The sequence below is a fragment of the Bombus impatiens genome, unplaced genomic scaffold (genome assembly GCF_000188095.3).
Source record: "Bombus impatiens unplaced genomic scaffold, BIMP_2.2 scf_0135, whole genome shotgun sequence".
In the NCBI taxonomy this organism is placed as follows: domain Eukaryota; kingdom Metazoa; phylum Arthropoda; class Insecta; order Hymenoptera; family Apidae; genus Bombus; species Bombus impatiens.
Window position 1 is genome coordinate 1624641 of NT_176554.1, and position 21882 is coordinate 1646522.

Sequence of the window (21882 nt, forward strand, 5' to 3'; positions counted from 1 at the left end):
AGAGAGAGAGAGAGAGAGAGAGAGAGAGAGAGAGAGAGAGAGAGAGAGAGAGAGAGAGAGAGAGAGAGAGAGAGAGAGAGAGAGAGAGAGAGAGAGAGAGAGAGAGAGAGAGAGAGAGAGAGAGAGAGAGAGAGAGAGAGAGAGAGAGAGAGAGAGAGAGAGAGAGAGAGAGAGAGAGAGAGAGAGAGAGAGAGAGAGAGAGAGAGAGAGAGAGAGAGAGAGAGAGAGAGAGAGAGAGAGAGAGAGAGAGAGAGAGAGAGAGAGAGAGAGAGAGAGAGAGAGAGAGAGAGAGAGAGAGAGAGAGAGAGAGAGAGGGAGGGAGAGAGAGAGAGACGAGGGAGCTCGCACGAGGGTCACGAGTCTTGACGCATGATTGATCATGGCTAACCTCGTTATACGATTAATGTGAAATAATTACCGGACTAACCAGAATTAATAGTAGCCTGTCCATATGAAAATGGCAGTGATTCCTGCAAATAGAAGGTACACTGGCGCGGCGATATCATGGTCGTGGACTACGGTTAGGCCACATTCAATGCTCGATGTGCCATTGTACAGCGTACGGAGATAATTTCATCACGTTCGCATAGGTTACAACGAGCAGGCCCGCACAAACATGCCAACAAGTCGTTTGTAATCTCGCTAATTTCTTATCGTCTATGGTCACGTCCCTTTGTGCAGGTTTAATGGAGTTTCATCGGAATTTGAGGCAATTAGGTATTAATTAGTCGACAGTGTTTGCGGTTGATGCACTATCCGTCCTAAGTATTTGAACGTTTCGTGTGATGTTAACTTGTATTGGATGTCTTGCACTGCTTTTGTTTTCTAATTATTTTGTCGTAAATCGGTATAAAATTGATTTGTACGAGTTTTAGTACTTTGAAACTATTCCTATCGTTGATCTTTGAACGAAAGTTTAGAGTAAATAATTGGAACTGATTACTTAAATCAGGTTGAACGATGTTTTATCGATATCAAAGAGATTCGATGAAATTGGTGTAAATACGTTTAACATTGTGTTCTTTCTCGTTTGAATCATAATATTGTGTGACATCAATAGCCGTGGATTGACACGTATATTGACCAGTTTTCAAATTGCTATTTATTTACATACGAAGCAATACGATAGTAATTAAATTGTAAACATGCTAATCTGCTATTCAATTAGATTGATATGAAATAAACAGCGAAAGCTATGGAGCGAAATTAATCATTGGTGGTTTTGAAATGCATAAAATTATCATAATTATACTTTAATAGTTACGTAGCGATTCATTTTATTAGATTACTAGCTTTTTTTCAGACATTGTAAAGCCATTTGAATGGAGAAAGAATAAGCACGTCCGATGGAACTGAACAACACATACACCATTTTATTCAATCAAAATCGATATCCTTCCATGGAAGTGGTATTAAGAAGCTTACTGAACGTGAAATAGAATTATAGAAAAATGAAACAGCAACGCCATAGCGTGTATAAATTGATTTATTTCTGCATCATAAAATCGATATTACTTTTTCATTGAAACAGTCTCTGTGAGAATTAAATATCGCTATTCAGGAGAATTTTGATTTGACAAGACGAAGCTCGTAAAACTAACAAGTTAATCAGGTATACGAAATGAGGTAGCGATGGATGTGCTTCGTTCGACGATTTCTCGCTATTTTCAGACACGCGGAAATTTACAAAAATTCTGCACTTTGTTTCCTCGTGAGCGTTGATATACTAGAAATTCAAAATCACTCTTTCATCGCTACGTTTTATTACAAAATCTACGACCGTAGAATTTAATTCCATTAAATGTCCGAGCTCATTTTGTATAGCGACTCAAGTTTCCTGTATTCGTAGACATCGATCAAAGAACGCGATATACTTCCGTTTATCGATCATTTCTCGAATCTCCATTATGTTCGCGTGGTTTTATAGAACTGTTTCCGATCCATTAACCCTGCGTCGAACGAGATCGACGTACAAACAACTCGATCGATTCAATTAGAGATTCAACGATGCTGTGTTTCACTATAGATAATGAGACAGAGGCCCGGCATGGTTTTCGCTTAGGCGAGTTTCATGTACATGCTTGCACGCACATCGTTTAGACCACAATAGCGTTGCAATCCGCTGGAACGAGAAGGGACGATTGCACGAACGGATGGCTCGGATTTTTACCCTCTCATTCAACTTGACGACGAATCAGAGGTTTCGAAACGTTCTCGACGACAAAGCTACCAATCGTGACTGGAAAGAAAGAGCAGCCATTTCGAATAATTACCGACGCGACTATTCATCATCCGGAAACTACGAAAGTCCCGGAACTGTCAATAAACCGCGGACAGCCTGATACATTCGGAATTTACACGCGTATGTCTCGCGGTTATCTAATTTCGATTTTTCAATTTACTCCTGAGAAAATGACGGATCAACAAACAATCTTGGCAGAATTTTGCCTTTTCGATGATCAAATGTAGAGGGTAATTGATTGCTATTGTTTTAACTTACGCTATGATTTTTCGACTTTTATATTTCGGTCTTGCCCTCATTCTAGCAAACGGAAAGAATTGTTAATGTTTTAAGAAAGCGTTCATTTTCATTTTTGGAAGAGAAAGCTAAGAGAATTTTATCGAGTCGTATAGCACGATGCGATATCGACGTAGCGTGGGAATAACGCGGCGCAGTGAAGCAACATTTACGAAGAAAGGATGAAAGATTCATTGTAATGAATAAACTATTCCAGTAAATTATGCAACGTAACGTTTCCCGCTGTGCTTGCTATTCATATTTTGAAGCTTATATCCTTTCCAATCGGCATATCGTACCAACGAGGCAAAAGAAACGTCATTTTATATTTATCGATCACCACCTAGATTTCCGCAAACCTAATTTATTATACTCTATTGCGTGTTTCTATAAATACGAAGAAACGTTGGTACCATAAAATTTTAATATTGGTATTATCGATGTTATCGATAAGATTAAAAGTATTTCGTATATACAGATGAGCACGGATAAATTATTATTCGGAGAAGATGCACATTCTTACAAGATATTGCCGAATATTTAAAATTTCTACTTTATTCGACGAAGTTAAAGCTATTGAAGAATTCAGAAATCCTACTTGCGTTAAGGATGTGCAAAGCTTCTTAGACATTGCAAGACGCTTCTGTAGAAAAGTTTATGCTTAAATCGTTGAAATATTGACTGTTTTATTACGATCGACGATAAAACTACTGTTTACGTGAAGCGTAATAAAATGATTAAAGCTAGCTTTCACAGAAAAGGGGCATTGTAGTCACAGCGCAAAAATAATTTTTACGCGTTAGAGATATTCTGTATCTATTCGCTGGAAATACATTTTAATTTGATTATTGATATAGATCTAAAGATCTAGATTTCATAGACCTATGCCTAGATCTTATTTTATTTTGCCATTAATATGCCATTGAATGTGGCTAATAGATATATCATCGTTATTCAAACCATTATATCTCTTATGCATTCACCTGTGCAATACTGAAACATGGAATTATCTTTTCACGATTCATCTTAACAACAATTTTACGTTTTAAATCAGTTGACCCGCTCTATTTTTTTTTCCAAGTGTTTCGTTCATTTTCTTGGTCTGGCGATCCATCTTGTCGGTGAATTTTTCGCGCGACCGCAACTGTTTCTCGAAGGAAAATCGTTGCGGAAACACGACGTCTGACCCAGTATACTCCGCGCGGTGACTGCAAAAGCAAGGAAACTCGAACGTTTTCGGGATCAATCCGTTTCACTGTGTACGATTCGACGAACGCGCTGCATCCAACCGTTTTCCGTGTCTTTCTTCGGTTTCCTTTCAGCCTGATACTTTTCGAACTTTCGCCGAGAGATGTATAATATTACTTCCGTGGCTGAGTCTCGCACTGATCTTCGTATTGACGTATTCTTCTTTGATCAACCCAACTGTGCGATGAAATGTCTACAGGAATTCCTTCCCCCCGATTTCCAGTTCCTTTCAGACTCTTTTGGTCAGCACGTTTTCCAACACTGGTATCCCAATGCAAATACACCTTTATCAACGTTTTCTTTTCCCCTTTCTCTCTCTCTAGAGCGTCAGTGCATTTTTCAAGGCTGTTTCGATAAATAATTCATAAGTTTGGTTTTTATCTAATATTAAGTCCGAACACAACTTTGGTATCGTAACGATCGGTCGTTCAAATTGTTGTTTCCTTTGATCGCTAAACATTTAACTATTTTTCCGTGAATTCGAGTCTACGAATTTTTACGTAATTCAAAGAATGTCAGAGAATGCCATTCAAAAAATGCTGCGGTAATTCTTTGTTTCGCATCCTCTAGTGTTGTCCTTGTATTATTCGCCGTGTAACGTGTATTCGGCGTATGGTACCAACATGATCGATGTACCGTGCATTATGCATGTATAGAAAAAGGTGTACTCAATAGGATTTTCTCGAATCGACATGCTGAATTAATTTTATGGTCACTTCAATGTCACTTAACTTTCTTTATGGACACTAAAGTTATGGCAGAAATGACATACTGATATGTCAGAAAAGTGACGTAAAGGATTGCTACTACGATCGATCAAAGGATGAAAAAAAAAGACTTCGGCAATCCAACGATTACAGTATTGCGTCCTTCGCTGAACATCGAACGACTCGGTGCCACAGGTTGTTGAAATCGTCTAAATGTCCTCTGTTCTAGTAAGGGTAAAAGGAAGCGAGATAAACTCTGTTTAGCCCCTAATACTGATTACTTCGTAATACTTTATCATTCGTTCCTAACACGAAGTTGCGGGACTGAATTCAGTTTAAACAGGAAGCTACTAGAGGAAAGCTACGAGACGGCGTGGCTGGAGTTGTAGTTTATGTTGTGGTAAACAAATTAGTTAAACGAAGTTAGTACGATATAGCGAGGGGATGTTTTCATTGCAGCAAAGTATTATTTGCGTAATTTGTGCTTCAGAAGATTAATAGAACGCTGAAAGCGCGCGCAAGGGATTGTAGAATGTTCAATTAAGAACGAATTAAAATTATTAAAACCTGCAATAAAAATGTGTTAGAATTAAAAAACATATTCGAACTTCGATACGAATAATTTGCAGAATATTGCGATATACCGACGCGTTATGCTGTAGGAAATTCAAAAATATGTCAATCGAGATTCAATGAATTTGAAAATATTTTTAATGGAATAGTAAATATCTGCATTTGATTCGGTGGAAAAGTAAGTATTTGTCGAAACGGTAGCAACCCAGATCTCTAGTTTTCTAGTTAAGCAACGATCGGAACAACGTTGCATGTCTGTATGAAGTTAGTTGTGGCATTATGTATACATTGCTGCATACACGATTGGCATTATCGTTGATATCGACTGATTCCATGAAGTGCAAATCGATTGCAAATAAAATGTCGAGCAATGTATGTCGATGGAAATCGTTAAATATTTGCGTTCTGTTGTGCCTCATTGAGGATTCGTTGAAATTGCGTAAATAAATCAACGAATGAGTGTGTTAGGGAAATTGAATGGATTCGAACTATGCCTAATTCGAAATACGTTCAATTAACATATAGATGAGATTCTTTATCGATAAATGTTTTTAAAAAGTTGAATATTTGAAAGAAACATTCGAGCAACTTTAAATGAAAACTGCTAGAAAATAAAATAAAAAATAATTAACCACACAAATAGCAAACTATTTCAAACATTTCAAAACTCTATAAACTCGGTCAATATAAAAAAATATTCTCGTGAAAGGATTCAATCATTTCTTTAATCACGGAAACGAAATGCAATTTGGTCATAGTTGGTGCCTTTTTTTCTCTTCACGATGCATCAAAAAGAAGTTTGTTTCGCTGTTTGCTTTCGATATGGTCGATGTTTCGACTGTTCGATAGTGCGCACCGCTGGTCGTCGCGTGCGTTACTAGATGTATAAACATTTATTTTACGGCTGTTTCGTGAAAGTAATTTCACCGGATCGTCTATCACGTAGATTTGTTGCACATCGAAACTTCCAATCCCTTCACGCATATGCATCTTCGATCGTTATAGCTACGACGAAAGTTTATCGTTTCTTACTTCACCGTATAATTTAGTGCCGCGCCGAAGTTTACGATTGCTTCGCTGGCTTGGAACACCAAAAACGGAACGCGCTTTCTGCAGGCATAATTTTCTGTTTTTGTCTTGCTAAGGTATCGCCGTGCTTCGTAAATCCTGTAATCTATCAACCTTTTTGCGCGTGTCTTGGCCTGTTACGCCGGCAGACGCTAACTGATGCACTGTAGCTGTTCTCATTTGTTGTGGTTTGTTTGATGTTCGACTTTTTTCCATACAGTTTTTAACTCAAAATATTCTGTCTGTCGGTTTTTCGACGATTTTTTTACGATTCCGGTATTTGCGCTTTCTTTAATAATCTCAATTACACTGCAGACCAGGAAATTAACATTATGTGTGATCTCGTTAGATTCTCAGCAATACGATTAAAGTCCTTCAAATCTGACGAATGACACATAAAAAATACTCTGTAGCAACGTAATATCCAGCAGTAAAGTGGAATTTGATTGTTGATTTTTTGCCATCACATCTGATTTTTTATTTAAATATACCATTATCTTCCTGTATCTCGAGTCGTAGACACAGTGACGTAGACAGCACGTGCTGCGAGATGAGTTTTAGGAAAAAAGGGGATGCTACGAGGAATGTATAAATATTAAATGATATACAGAATAGCAAAGTTAGGGTTGTTTCAACTTTCTTTCTTACGACAAGTAAATTTCGTAAGTACTTAAAATTCTAGTCGTTTGGTTTTTAAACGCGAGAAAAATTCCATTTTTTTCAGCTCGTACAACTAAAAGAATGCGTAAAAACGAACGAAGAAAATTTTGTATTTTGAAATTTTATGCCGCGTATCTTTCTTACATCTATCACGTTCCTTTATTATTACGTTTCATTTTGTAATACTCTAAATATATAAATGGTACCTTTATTTTTAATCTGCAAGAGATTGGGATCTTTGAAGCGGGTGAAAGGAAGCGAAAAGAAGAAAAAAAAAAGAAGAGACGAGGGCATGAGTTTTCTCAGCGTATTTTCCTCGCGAGAACGAGTGTTTATAATCAAACAGTGATATACCAACGATCGTACCCTGTGGCACAGAAAATCCCGTGGTGCGAAGTAAATAAGAGTACTCGTTAGTTCCGTTCTTCTGCCTGTCTACTATCTCCCACGTTTGTGCGTCGTTTTTGAAGCTTGGTGGGTGCTGTTCCGTAACGCTTCACCTCCTGAATTTCTTGTTCGAATACTGCCGCTCTGGAATTTCTGTTCGCCGTTTGAACGTGCTCGTTTCGCGAGAGCTGCGAGCCTTACCCCGCCGATGCGATGGCTGCGGGCTGTTCGCGCGGAAAGGACAAAGTTTAGCGCTTTCCGTGAGGCGCGTGTTTCCGTGGGCGCGCGTGAATTATTTCCTCGGTGATTTACTTCAGTCCAAAATCACGATATTCATGCGGAGGTAAATTACGCGCGGAAGCGGCTTCCCTCGATACCTTCGGCCTTTTCAAGAATATCGATCATATCTCAGCAGCGGTGCGTTCTATCGGTCGCGTCGATTACGCGCACGTCGATTATTTCTCTAGAAATTGTAGCTTATTCGCATGATTCTGTTTATTCGCAGTTGCTTGTGATTATCGTTTCCTTTATCGGGGTAAATTATTCAAGACACGCAACAACATACACCGCTGATTAGAAGTATCAGAATATTGGTGGCAAAGTAAAGTTCACAAATCGTTGAGGACAAATCATCGTCGTTACTACGTGTGAAACAGTTCATGAGAAAACGAGAATATGTGCAAATATTTCAACAGCCAGGTTTCGAACATTTTATTAAAAAATGAGAGTATGTGGAAGTATTTTTGTAGTCCCGGCATTCTTTTGAAAATATGTAAAAATAATTCAAAGGTTTTTGTAAATAAATAACTCTGCATATTGTTGCCTGGAATCGTAACATTTGTAGATATAACGTTCGTTCTTCTTCTGAGATTTGCTTTATGGTGTGTACACTTTGTTTTGTAACAAAATAAACCGTTTATTTTTAAATTCTTTTTATGTCATTGAAACTGTGTTGTTTGATAGTTTGCCAAATCTAGTTTCCTCCTTTTAAGCATCTATTTCTTTTACTTGCCAGAAAAAAGAAGGAATCGGAGTTTCTTCAACTTCCATCACCTTTCGAATCAGCATTTAGCAAATAAATTTTCAATTTCGACAAAAGCGTATCTCGACCACTCTTTTCTATTGGTTCAACCTCCACAGCACACCTCTGCTTGTTCTCTCAGGTTAGCTCAGACCTCTGTTCACCGCGAAATCTATTGAAAATTCAAATTGAACGAGATCCAAAGCAAACAGCACCTCTCACGCATCGGTACGCGTGTGACGACCGCATGTTCCATCAACGTGTGTTGTCCTTTTGAACCTTCGTTTGCGTTTAACCATACCGACAAGTGCTTTCGAAGTTCTCCTTACGATAGTTTCCGCAATTATAATTTTGATCTTAACTCTAATTTTTATTTTATAAAATAGAAACGAAAACATATCCAAGCAGCGTATAATCCGAAATATTTGAATTGTTACGCGCTCGAATGACCGGTTTTGTATCAAGTCGATAAAGATATACTAACAATACTGTCTGCTTAAATTTCGTAATACAAATATTGAATCCCAGCAGAGTGAACATTCTTCTGGCGGAGTTTATTTCCAAATAAACGACTCAATGCAATGGAAATTTTCAGGATGATACAGCGCACCGTAAATCGATATAATACACAGTATCTAACGAATCCAAATTTTCTAGATTTATGACAGCAGTCATTTTCATAATTGCCAACATAATTTATGAGATTGATGAATTATACACGCGTACTACGTGTGTTGCACATTGGGAGAGGAGTTTCGTTGAAAGCTTCGTTGAAAGCCTTTTTGCGATCGATGCACACACGATATACAGGATGCACTCGACATTTTGTGTTGTTGCAACAATATCGCTGATGCTGTTTTTTTTTTTCAAGAAAAATGCGAATCTAAGCGCGAACGTCGTGTTCACCTCCTACTTCTACGTTGTGTAACCTACAATTATTTAAAGGTCGATCGTATATACATTTTTTCTGAATTTCTGAAAAAATCGAATTAGTGTTATCAGTCGAGGGAAATATTCATTAATTTATATTTAACAAACAAAGACATACCGACGCATTCGTTGTTATTCTGTAAATTAATGTTTACACATTCGCAACATCCTTTTTTTTTACTTGAAAGAAGTATCAAATCTTTCAAGTAATATCAGGAAAATGAAGTGCGAGAGGCAGAATTTCTTAGTTCAATTTCCTCAGTTTTTTGTTCAAACTTCACGATAAAGGAAAATTTGTTTTCTACTCGTAAGATTTATTTGCTTCTTTATTAACTTCTCGTACTGTTTGCCTATCTGTTTATACCTTACGTTTATAACAATCAATTGAAGTTTCAGTAATTTGGAAATAAATTATTAATGCATAAAATTTACAACTAAACGTTTTACTTGTGCTACTTTTGTATCGAAAATCATCCTGATAGTACATCCTGAAAATTTCCGTGGTCTCTGCTGCATTTGACTTTAACGTCGCGTGTTTGAAATGTTATATAAATATGGTTGGACGTATATATTATATAACATTATATTCATTGTTTTAATCGTGTTTCCTTTGATTGAGATTGAAATTATCAAATCCATCAAAATGTCAGGCACAGATCTATTTTTATAATTACTGAAATTACCATGCTGGTGATATTAAACAACGAATATAGCCTGTTTACTGAGATAGAAACATAATTATAGCATATACGTGTCCATTTATTTTTGTTATATCGCTTTAATTATAACGAATAAAATATATGATATAAAATGCAAACTAAATCTCATAAAAGTCAATTTCCTTGTCAATTTATATTTTAATAATTGATTTTTCTGTTTCCAAACTTTTCGAAAAGATGTATGTCGGCAAATGTATTTCAAAGTTTAATTCCAAATGATCTTTGACCTCGAGCGATATATTATAGTTCTTTTACATATTTGTGCGTTAAAATGATCGATATTTTCTTTCATATACAGTGGCTACAAAAAATACTTGCTCACGCCCTTATTCTTCGATGAAGCATTCCCTTTTTTATCAGATTATACTTTTCACTTTCGTGGTATCAAATTGTTTGTTATCATACGAAGATACCAACGAATAACACGAAATTTAATATTCTTGCAAATAATTATTTAGTATGTAAATACTATAAAAATATGGTGTGATTGTACTTTTTGCAGCCACTGTATTTGTTTATAGAAAGAAAATAACAACGTAACGGCTTCACGCGTGAGTAGCAATTAGTAAGGTAGTCGATCCAAGAACGATAATAATTGCGTAGAAGGCTATTTTGTGCAGCGGCGCGAGTCTCGACATAAAAGTGGAAAAAATAGCTCGGGTATTCCTGGCACGCTTTATTAATTAAAAACGCCAGTCAGTCGAGACTTGCATTACATTTTCCACGGCTATTCATCACGAAGGTCATAATCTTGTTGTTGGAGGCGGCCGACCAAATTCACAGAATTACGCTGGTTATTATAGCGAGTGGAATGTAGTGGGTCAGTTGACAAAACGCATCCGTCCTGGACTTCGGGGACAATTGTTTCATACTTGCCTGTTTCGTCATGCCAACTTTAAATCCCTGACGTAACCTTTTTTAAAGTTAAGTTTGTTCTCGATTATTTCGTGTGGAACTGCGTTTGTGCTCGACTTCGATAAAATATCTTTAAATAAGCAGCATGGAATTTGTAATTAACGCACATTTTAATTACTTGCTTCTATATAATCTGGAAAAATCTTAAGTCAAACATGTGGCAAATTCATACGAATATTTGTTAACCGTAACGCTTTTTAATTTTGCTTCCATCATCTTTTAGACATCGTACTTCATGATGATATTTGGTATATCGTTAATTTCATTTCATTTATAACATAGTAAAAGCTTTTCTTATAAAATGACTCTCTTCGCATGATACTATCATTTATTCGTACTACTTTCACAACGTAACGCTACAATTGTTCTCCACCCTGAAACTCACGATGAAAATTAAAAACGCAATTGAGGAAAGTTCTCTCGAAATATACGTACGAATAAAACTTTGTCGGCTGATGCAAACTCGGCTTTACCACCTGCGTAGTTGAATGTTCGTATCGTCTAAGAATTAAATATCGAATTGCTTCTCTCGTCCAAAAGGTGGTCTAAAGCGATCTGGTTACCGGCTCGCGGCCACTTTGGCCTGCGAACGAGAACGCGATATAATATTTCGTAAAACGGCTGACACACACCGTCATTTTCCACTCTAGTTTGCTACAAAGGGCGCGGAGACGAATAAAAAGGCTGGCTGAGCCTATCTGACGTCTGTGCACACACCAGGATGTCACTCGTGAGAAAGCGGCGTTCGTGACCTGACGCGCAAACAATGTACCACCGAAAAATATTTCTTCCTGCTTTCTGACTATAGCGCAGTAGCGAACCGCTTACCAGTTATACACGCGCTTGAAACTCGAGCTGAAAGTTTCCGGCGACGCTCTTTGCTTGGAGAAAGTATTGTTTTCGCGTCGCAAAATGCCCCCTTTTCGAAATTCGTCGCTCCAGGGCTTGTCTGTGCCTCGCTTGTCAACGAGTTTCTGCTACGAAGAACGCGGAATTATCCCGAGCTTGGCGTTTTCAATTCTAAATAGTTGTACGAGTAAGCGGAGCACGTGCGATATCGGAGGAGTTATTGTGGAAAGCGATTATGATAAGTAGACTACGGACTTGCGTGGATTTATGCAAAATTTGAATCTACGAAATGCACAGAATGCGTTAATATTCAGAAACGTGTAAAATACACAAAGTACAATGATTATTACAACGTTTAATCGAGTGAAACAAGTTTCTGTTATATTCGTAAAAATATGAAGTTGCGTAAGAATTCGTGAATGTCGCGTATAAAACCAAATTGCAGGAAACTTCGCAGGGAATATCGCTTTTCGTCTTGCCTCAACCTATCACACATTTAATAAGCGCAAGTGTTCGGAAATTACTCACAAATAATCGTAATAAATTAATATTAACTTTTTACTCTCCTACAGATTCGATTCGACGTAATTTGGGTCGAAATAATATCGTTTATCTTGGATTGAAAAATATGTTATTCGTCGATCTGCCATGCAATTCGCGCTAATCTCATATATCAAATCTATCGGAAAAGGCATTACAAGATACAAGATGTCAATACCATAGAGCACTACTAATTGAAACGAGAAATAATGAAAAACTGTTGGTACAATAAAATAAAGAGATCATTATTGAGTTACGTTGGATATTGTAGATTGATACGCGGAATAATTGAAATGGGAATTTTCAAAAGTACATTAGCTTTCGCCGAGCAACATACGATGTAAATTTTACATGATTTAATTTTATCACGTATATATTATTTATCGTGAAAGCTGTTGACGTATATATCTCCGTTAATTATTTAAAATTTTTAGTACGTCATGTAGAACTTTTGCAGGCATTAAATACAATTCATACTTCTTAATAGCATCTATTGTCATCGCGTTTAAAAGACCTTCAACACGATATTTCGACCGTTCGCTCTCTTTTATCGACCACGATCGAACATCGATTTTCTAATCAGAAGTTATTTATTGCGCATCGGTATCAGTTGGGTAAAATGGTTTCCGAGTTGGCTCGAGGGAGTGCGAACTGTTTTAGTTTTCTACCGAGAGAAAATGGCAACTTTATATCTCCATTCTCCTTCCGGGCGTGCGAGCCTCGCGCTAAAAATATAAGTTTCTTCCTGTTCTACTTCCCTAATCTTCCGTTCCGAGTCGTAGGAAACTCGCGGAGAAGCGTGCAATTTTCGAAGACACGCTTTCCCCTTTTTCTTCCGTTTCTTTCCGTGCGAAATGTGTCGCGCAAGTTCGCAGCGGTATTGCACGGCAATGAACGATTTTTCCATCGGCGGCGAGGAATCGACTTTAAGAGTCGTATCGAATTGGCATACGAATCTCTCATTACGCGGATCGATCGTACTTTCTGAGTCGGTCGACCGTTCCGAAACTGGAAGAAATAGGAGAATAAATAAACGGCGGAATCGATTACGAGAGTATCGAACTGCATCGCTCCCTCTTGGTTGCTGCTCACGACGGGTTTCGCGAGCCAATCGAACGAGAGTTTTCATCGTTCGCGATAACTCAGACAAGATACATACGCCGATACTTTGGCCACTTTTGCACGGTGCATGTATGATATTTCTGTTAAGTATTCCACCATCCTTTCCGACCGAAATGAAAAATTACAGTGTCGATTAAATTTATAGAAAATGATGGTTACCCGTTTCAGTCACGATATAGACTGTCTCATTGTAATAAACCTTTGTAGCGGTACCACGTGTATTTATGCGAAATCATATTTTTATGAGTATAATTCCAAAAATGGAATCTAAGCAGAGAATTGGTTGGCCTATTAAACATTGCGATAGATATTATATTTCGAGTAGTTCATACATTTTTGCATATCATGTGCATTCTATACACTTGTGAGGTTTTAACTTTCCCGTAAATGCCATAAATAAGCACGAAATGTTGAAATAATTTTTCAAGGTATTTATGTTTCTTTGGCAAAAGTTTCATTCGAACGAGCTATATACAGGTTCCCCCAGTCGCTTAAAATGATTCATCGAAAGTCCTAACTTACGACGAATACTTAGAGCAGGAAAAATAAGTATTCCAAAGGGTGATGCCTTCAGGAAATCTTCATCTAGATTCAGCGTATGTACGCGACGCTTGTAGATGTACAAGTGTAACAGAGAATTTATGTGACACGAAATGTGTACACGTATTCTTGTAACACTTTGGTGATTTCTTTTCAGAACGGCACGCCATTGTTGATCATCGTTTAGGAAAGAGGCACTCTTTTGTTCTCAGCGTCGACTAGTCTTTATTCGTAATAGAATACGTGACACTAGCAGTGTAATGTAAAATTTCAAGAAAAAACGAGAAAATATTCATACAAATCTATCTCACTCGAGCTGACAAGGGCAGCTCGTAAATAACGCTCGACGGAACCATGTTTGCGCTCATCGCTAATGCATAAAGCAAAATATTCAACAAGGATTCATTCTCGTATAAATTTTGTCCTAGTGACTGCTTTTAACGCTTTTCGTTTCATTGAGAGATCTTCAAAGCTGTTCACGCGTCAGAAGTTGTATATACGAAGTATAAGCGCAGTGTTTTTGATATATTAGTCATATCGTACGTATATCGATTATTTTCACAAATTTATATCGTTACTTTTCCCGATATTAATATTTCCGATAAAACGCGTTCATTGCAACAAAGAACTTCACCAGCTTACATTATACTGGTCTTAACGAAGTACGGTACAAAGTACAATCGGTCACAAAATTCTGCACGCTTCCTCCCCTTAAATATAAAATATTATGGTGGTACAAAGTTAAGTTAATTCTACGAATTTTTTTCACACACTCAGACACGTAACGCTAAATTGTAATACGGCTTATTTGCCTTCTTTCTTACGAGGAAAATTGAAGTAAAAAAATAATATAAAATGTAATGCCGCAATGATTACATACGCTTGTTATATGTTGATGAAATCATAAAAATGACAAGCTTAACATGAGATTAACATAAGATTCAATGTTCTCCTATTTCCCCAGCGTTGAAAAAATTAAAGCTTTTGTAATACAATACTACGCCAAGATTTCTTAATACGTTAATAAAAATACGTCAACAATAATTGTGTCAGTTACATTGGTAAGTCATATACGTAAAATTCGACGAGTTTTTTTTTTTTACAAAGGAGTTTATTGAGTCCAGAAATACAGTTTTTAAGCGCATTATTCACAATAAACATGAATTTTTATAATGGTATGTTAGGCAAAGGTACCGATACGCGGCGGTACGACGTAGCCATGCTGTATTATGTGTCGGCGCTTTAGATTTTTTGTTGTATAATGCGGTTTTTGGGTTTAAGCCTCTGGGGAGCGGAGCTTTCGACGAATGTGTTTAGGCTTTCGTGACTGACTGTACGTCTAGCCACAACATTCGTCGATTTTATTATCGAACGTAGCAGAAGCGTGTACTGAGAGTAAGTTGGAAAGATCGGGAGAGACTTATCCGTATTTTTTCGACTCTTCGTCTATTAGCCCGTTAAGGAGAAGGGGAAGCACAAGAAAAACAAAGTAAATGAAACGAAGAGAAATAGACGTAGAAATATAGTTGATCGCGGTGCTTTTCACTAATGTCAGCAGTCGCCGGTGGTTTTCAGGCCGACAACACGAAACGGGGTCACCGATCGCATTGTACTGCTTTAGCGAGTGGAGGACCGAGGCACTTCGCAACAATTCATGCACTTTTGACCTTTGCCGCGTTCTCTCTCCGCGAGAGAGTGCAACTGGAACGGCCTACTTCTTGCATGGACTCGAGACGACGCTAATACAATTTCGAGACGGCGTCGAGGGCAAGTATCAGCGCGACGCAGCTTGTGTACGACTGAGAATATACTTTAAACCTATACATATATACATATACACAGACCTGTGTCGATATACACAGATGTCTCGGCAGATACATTCTAGATAACGTTTATTAACGATTTCACAGAGGGTGTCAAACTGATTTTGCTCATTAAAGATAACCTTGGACGATATTCGCGATAGTTGCAAGACGGAATATTTAGTTATCGTGATATATAAAATTTATCTGACCAAGAAGTGATTTATTTTAGTGTCTATTAAGTATGGATGTTCATATACCAAGTAATATCTTTGTCAATTAATATTTACTCAGTGATACATTGCCGATTCAGTCTTTCGTTCAGGTATGTAGCGCGGCAGAATTTTCAATGTATTACATACTTGTCCTCTCGATCCTATTCAAGTAAATTTATTTATGAATATCGTAAACCTCGAGCTATATTGAACTGCATGGTTTCGCAGAATCTTCTTTAAAACTTGGTTTGCCTATTCGAAGTCGAATTCCACGGTGAAAATAATACATTTTACCGTTCGCGAGTAGTTTTTCAGACCACCGATATTTCTCGCCGATTGGAACTTTCTGTCGGACACATGCTTATTAAAGCACGAGGAGAGGCCATGGCTACTCCTTCCACTATTCTATTTATCGTTCTACGCCGGTTTTATTGGAGTTCTCAGGGGTAACCGCTCAAAGAGCCAGATTTGGGATGTTAATTTATTCCATTTCGTCGAGGAAAAGGGCTTCATGAAAAATCTAGGCCGGATTCCACCCACGTGTAGCTTCGAAACGTGCTTCCAGTCATTCCACAGCATCCGTGTTAATCATCCAGTGGACAGTAGGAAGTCAGGCCGGTGAAAATAGTACGCTCTATACTATTAGTTTCGCAAATATGAATTCATTTTGACTCGCTTGATATTATATAAAAACAACGATTATATTTTTATCATCGTAAATAGCGATATTTTTACGACACTTTGATCTTCTGTTCGGATGCAATTATACGTTGAATTATTATACTTTGAAAAAGTTGGCAAGTAATTTACAAAACATTTTTCACGTTACATCGACGTAAAATTCACGCCCTGAATCATGCCCTAAATCGATCTTCATTTTTTTTTATTTTTTTTATTTTTTGAGACACAGTTACTAGATACTGTATGTTATAAGATTCGAAGAAACGTCAAGTCATCTTGGAGATGACACTGCTATTAAATTCGTCACTAAACGTGTGACGAATGTCATTCTATATAGCTACTGAGAAAGTTAGCATTTAAAGTTAAGTTCTCTGATTCTGTATTCTGTTATACATACCGGCTCTCCATAGAACTGATCGACGAAAGTATTTCATCGTCGCAGAATTTCCTAATTTTCAATATATCGTTGTATACAGCTTCTAAAGTTTAATTTGCGAAATTTATACCACGCTGTCCTTGTGATACGCATTTTACCTGACTTTGACATGCAAACCGCGCCAATTACCACTAAATACATTTACCTAACAGCTGTCCTGCCTATTTCGTGTAGCTTGCAAAACGAAACTAACAACGTTCGACCACCGAGTCGACTATATACCTAGCGTAGCCAGGCTGGGCCTTTGTCACGAGAAATTTATTTACAGGACAACATTCCTATTCCGAATGGTTGTCGCAACGGATATTACCACCGCAGTCTAACGCGATGAGGGGGAAAAATACGATTCTTATTGACCTTCTGTCCTAGTGGCTTTAGGAATATGAACTAAATTAACATTTTGACTGCCGCGGTGATCCAAGCTATTTTACTAAATTTTTTAGAATAGTTAAAATAAGGTGGACCGAACATCTTTCAGCGAATGTTATAGCGTGGTATATTTGAAGTTTCGTTTCAATTTTAGCTTTTTGTGCTCGATAATATCGTAAGCGATTCTCGCGAAGGGTTGCACAACGATATGGTCACAAACGTCTTAAACGAACATTTATCCGGCGTTTGCGTTTCTCGAACGACCGTTCTTTTATCCAGATGTTGGAATTATAGCGTAATGGCGTAACCGATTCATTTGCACAGTTCTCAGATATCTTCAACGATCGTTCGAGAAGTGCTTATTGTATACGGAAAACGCGCGTAAAATTTTTCTCATACACCGAACAATTGCAGCGAAACGAGTTTAAGAATTTTCAGTGAAATTGTCGCTCTACGGAAATCTTTTGTCAACCGCTGGCTGCTTATTGGAAATGAAGCCGAGAAAGATTTATCAAAAGGTTGCAGGCTAGGTTTAAAACGTGGGTTAGATTATACTTTCAGCGATTATAATTTCGATATTAAGATCCTTATAGAAAGAATATGAACGTAATTATTTGTCATACCATTAATTCTAGCATTTGAATGTAATTTTTTCATTATCATTTAAGTTATTAACTTTCTTGTAATTTTGAAATAATATTTTCATAACGCGAGGAAATGTATACTACTTTAAACGTTAATCTTAAAAGGCAAACGCTTTAAGGATTTTCTCCAACTTTCGATAGCAATCGTCTGGCACAAATCCAAAGTTAAACGAACGTTTGATTAGAACTTTGAAAAAGTTCCCGCGAACTTCAGTTTTCCTGATTTGTTTCTGTTCACGTATCTTTTTAATCCTGCTAATAAGGCTGATAAAACTTGAAAATTTCAGAACAGTGTTCCCAAAATTCATGCGTTGATCTTCGATTAACATCGTTATCGGTCCCTCCACCTTCTACGTAGGGTATTCATTTATTTCTTGAAATGACCATTTAACGGACTACAATAGAAATTTTGCCAACGTTTCACTCCGGTATTCAGAAATTATTCGATAGAAGAATAAACAGTATGAATGTAAGAATACAGTAAAAGTTGCGCGATTAAACGGTTATTTGAACTTACACTAGCAACGAAAATATACAAGTCCACGTCTAAATCTTGAATTTAATAGGAAATAGTTAACTAAAAATGTGACGATCTATTTCTAACTTTTTACTACAGAAGAAATCAAACTATCGCTCCACTATTCAAAGATAATAAATTTTGTTCCTTAAATATTTTAACAATTTTTATCAATGTCCATCGGGGAAAAAAAATTATGGCGCTCGCGTCGGAGCAAATATTAGCATATTCCGGCTGCCTCCCCTTTTATTTGATTCAATCCTCAAAGAAGATACTAAAAATATCGCTGTTTTAAGTGTTTGCCCAAGAGGTGTACCGAAGGTTGACTTCAAAGGAAGTGAAACATTTACAAAGAGGTCTCCATTGTTCGCCAATGTCAACAATTCTTTTTACGCAAAGCGAAACGACGTCTGTCGACCAAAACTCATGACGGTTCGATGTTTTCTACGTTTCAACAGACATTGAATAGCCTTGTATATACTACTTTTAATTTAACATTAAATCTACGGAACCATTCGAATCGACTACTATCATATTTTTCGTCTTTTCAGTCATTAAAATGAATTTTTTATAATATTAATTTTTACTTTTATCGAGACAGAAACACGACGTACGTATATTACTGGTACTTATTTATTTCTGTCCTATTGCTTTAATCCTAATCAACGACGAATAATATATTTGGCTAAATATTAAATGTTAGCTAGTTCTACCGTCAGACAATCTTCGTCTTCTCTTGTTTTTTCCCTACTGTCCGTTATGTTTAATACTTCAACCGTATCGAAGAAAAAATTCCGAGATGACACGGTATTCGTATAAAGAAGCGCGTAGAATCGATCGCATTCGGTACAGCAATTTTGGATTACAGTATTCGCTTGTAATGGCTGAGAACGTACATTTCCCCTGTGCTGGGATCGCCTTCGAAATATCGCGCGGATGGATACGAGCTTTTCTACCCTGGTGCTGGCTTTAAGTGGATTTAGCCGTGCGAGATCGCTCCACATTCGGAACCAATCGATGGTGCAATTTTAATGAAGCCCCGTCATTTGCTTAATTCATATTTACGGACGCGCTATTTGCCAGGATTAAAGTCCTGTTTCGTTTGTCCGAAACATCTTTTTATCATATACGCGTGTCACGTTGCATTCATTAGCCCAGAACGGTGAATAATGCGTGATTTAATGTCGTTCGACGGAACACCGCGATTAAAGTCTCGCGGGAAAAGTTTAATAAATATCGACGTCGTTAATGAAGCGGATAACAATGTTATAGAAACTCCGGCGAAATAGGAACAAAACAGACGCGTTTAAAGTAACATTTTAAATGGCGATGATGCCATTATATGTTCCGTTGAGTAATGAGTAACGATCCAGCTTTTGGATACAGTCAAATAAATTCACGACATAAGTTTAAATCAGTTCCAAAAGAACGAACGATTTATTTCCATAATCTATCGTAAGAAGATGCCACGAATGACTGTACACGTTAAAGTTAAATTTATGTAGGAATGTTATATTATAAGTTAACAGGACAAACAGTATGATAAACACAATATCGTTGCACTCTCACAAAATCGAATATAACATCGCGTTTCGCGTATTCGTTTCTCATTGATTCTACGTCACAACAACACTCTCGACCACGATAAATTCCACTCTGACAGCACTTTCCACGCTCATTTTCCCCTTAACAAACCTTGGTAACGCTCCTTAACAACATTAACATATCTTGACAATGTTTATAAACAATTACTCCTCACGCCACGCCCTTCCCTGACGTCACACCATCCCATATTTATAAGGCAGCGAATCAGATGTCTTCGGATACTTAGTGCGTACCCTCAATAGTCTCAAGTACCCTTCATAAATCTCAGGAATTTCCTAGTCGAGGTCCTTCAAACCGAACAAACATCTGTTTTCCGAATCATTTCTAAAGACCATTGTCTACTACGGAGTTTTTCTCACGTACGATGTAACTTTCCTCCTACCAACTACTTTCTCTCGAGGGCGGCCAAGACCCTTCCTAGTCCACCAACCTTCGTTTAACCAATTAACAACGAAGCCTATTTCCCTCACTCTCTTAGCCAAAATCGTCACCAACAAATCCGATGGTCCCGTGCGCTAGACACACCCATCCTTAGCTTTCCTCCGCCACAGCATCGTCACCGAACTGCACTGATTTCCCATCCTTCGTACAGTCAACATCCTTTGACCGGGAATACACCCGTAGATCAGTCACTCACTCATCTTACACATACGCACCAGCGTAACTATCTTCTTTACAAGTTGTTAGAATAAACGGTGATTTATAATTTACTATACAGTGTTACATTCATCGAACCACCTCTGTTATCTTAATCGAAACAGGGGAACGACTATTTTGCGGCGTCGATTAACCGAATCGTAGCGAGAATTTACGCCTCTCGCTGACGCGTTTTCCTAGCGACCTCGTCTCTCCGCGAACGGTCGTAACACATAATATTCTAAAAAGAAACGACATGTTTCGAAGTAACTTCGTATCGCCCCTCCCGTAATCGCTGGAATTGTGCATGTTCTCTCTTTTTGCAAAACTGGTTTCGGTGGATCCCGAGTGTACCTCCGATGGTTTGGCTAAGAGGCAAACTTAAAATTCCACGCGTTCACCGGTCGAATCAATTTGACAAATCGGTCGTGCCGTTCGTTTCCTGTTCTACGAAGAATTTCAGCCGGTTTCCGATATTTTACAGTTAAAAGTCTGCTTGTTGGAAATTCAGTATACGCCGTCTTTCGCACGGCTGCTTCTGTATATGCGCAGATCGGTCGTGCGTGCACGCGCACAGGCCTCTGTTCAAGAGTTCATTTGCTTTCGCTAGAACGGACACCGGAGGATTGGTCCTCCCTGTGTGTACCGACGCACCTGTGCACGACTGTACAGACTGTTTCTAAATTGGATGATCAAAGTGCCATGGTACGTCACGTGGCTACCAATACGAAAAGACGTGGTGATTATCGGTCCCAAATTCCCATGCATCCTGATAAGGAAAAACTGTGATTTATGCACTTCTAGATTATGTTGATGATAAAATGGCATTACGAAGTCGAATATTCAATAAAACCTTAAGCGAACAATTTTCAAAATGTGCCGCGTCACGTTATTCTTTAATGCCCTATTTATAGGAAATCTGTTTAGACTTGTAGGTTATTAATATTTAAATTATTTAACGAGGAAAGAAATGTATCTTGTATTCGTCATACTTGTTTGATGTTCTATTCATGGTTTATTTAACCGTGTTTTTGGTTTACTTTAAACTCAATCATATTTCCCTTATTTTGAATGCACTTCTAGAAGTTTGAGGAAAGTATTAAAGAAATTTCCTTAATGCGCATTGTTTCCCGTCTTAACTGCGTGCTAAAGTTTTTCTTAAGATATCCAAAATATATTT

The 21882-nt window shown here is 37.7% G+C and overlaps 1 protein-coding gene across 3 annotated transcripts in view; it reads left to right on the top strand.

The window, feature by feature from the left end:
• Window positions 1-21882, top strand: part of LOC100748598 (suppressor of lurcher protein 1) — a 531082-nt gene that overhangs the window by 47188 nt on the left and 462012 nt on the right. The window contains exon 1 of one of the 3 annotated variants that reach the window (XM_033319042.1): window positions 10736-10754. The exons of the other annotated variants lie outside the window; for them this stretch is intronic. The gene's annotated coding sequence lies outside the window, so the exon portion shown is untranslated. Of the gene's footprint in view, window positions 1-10735; window positions 10755-21882 lie in introns of those variants that run through there. 3 annotated transcript variants of the gene reach the window in all.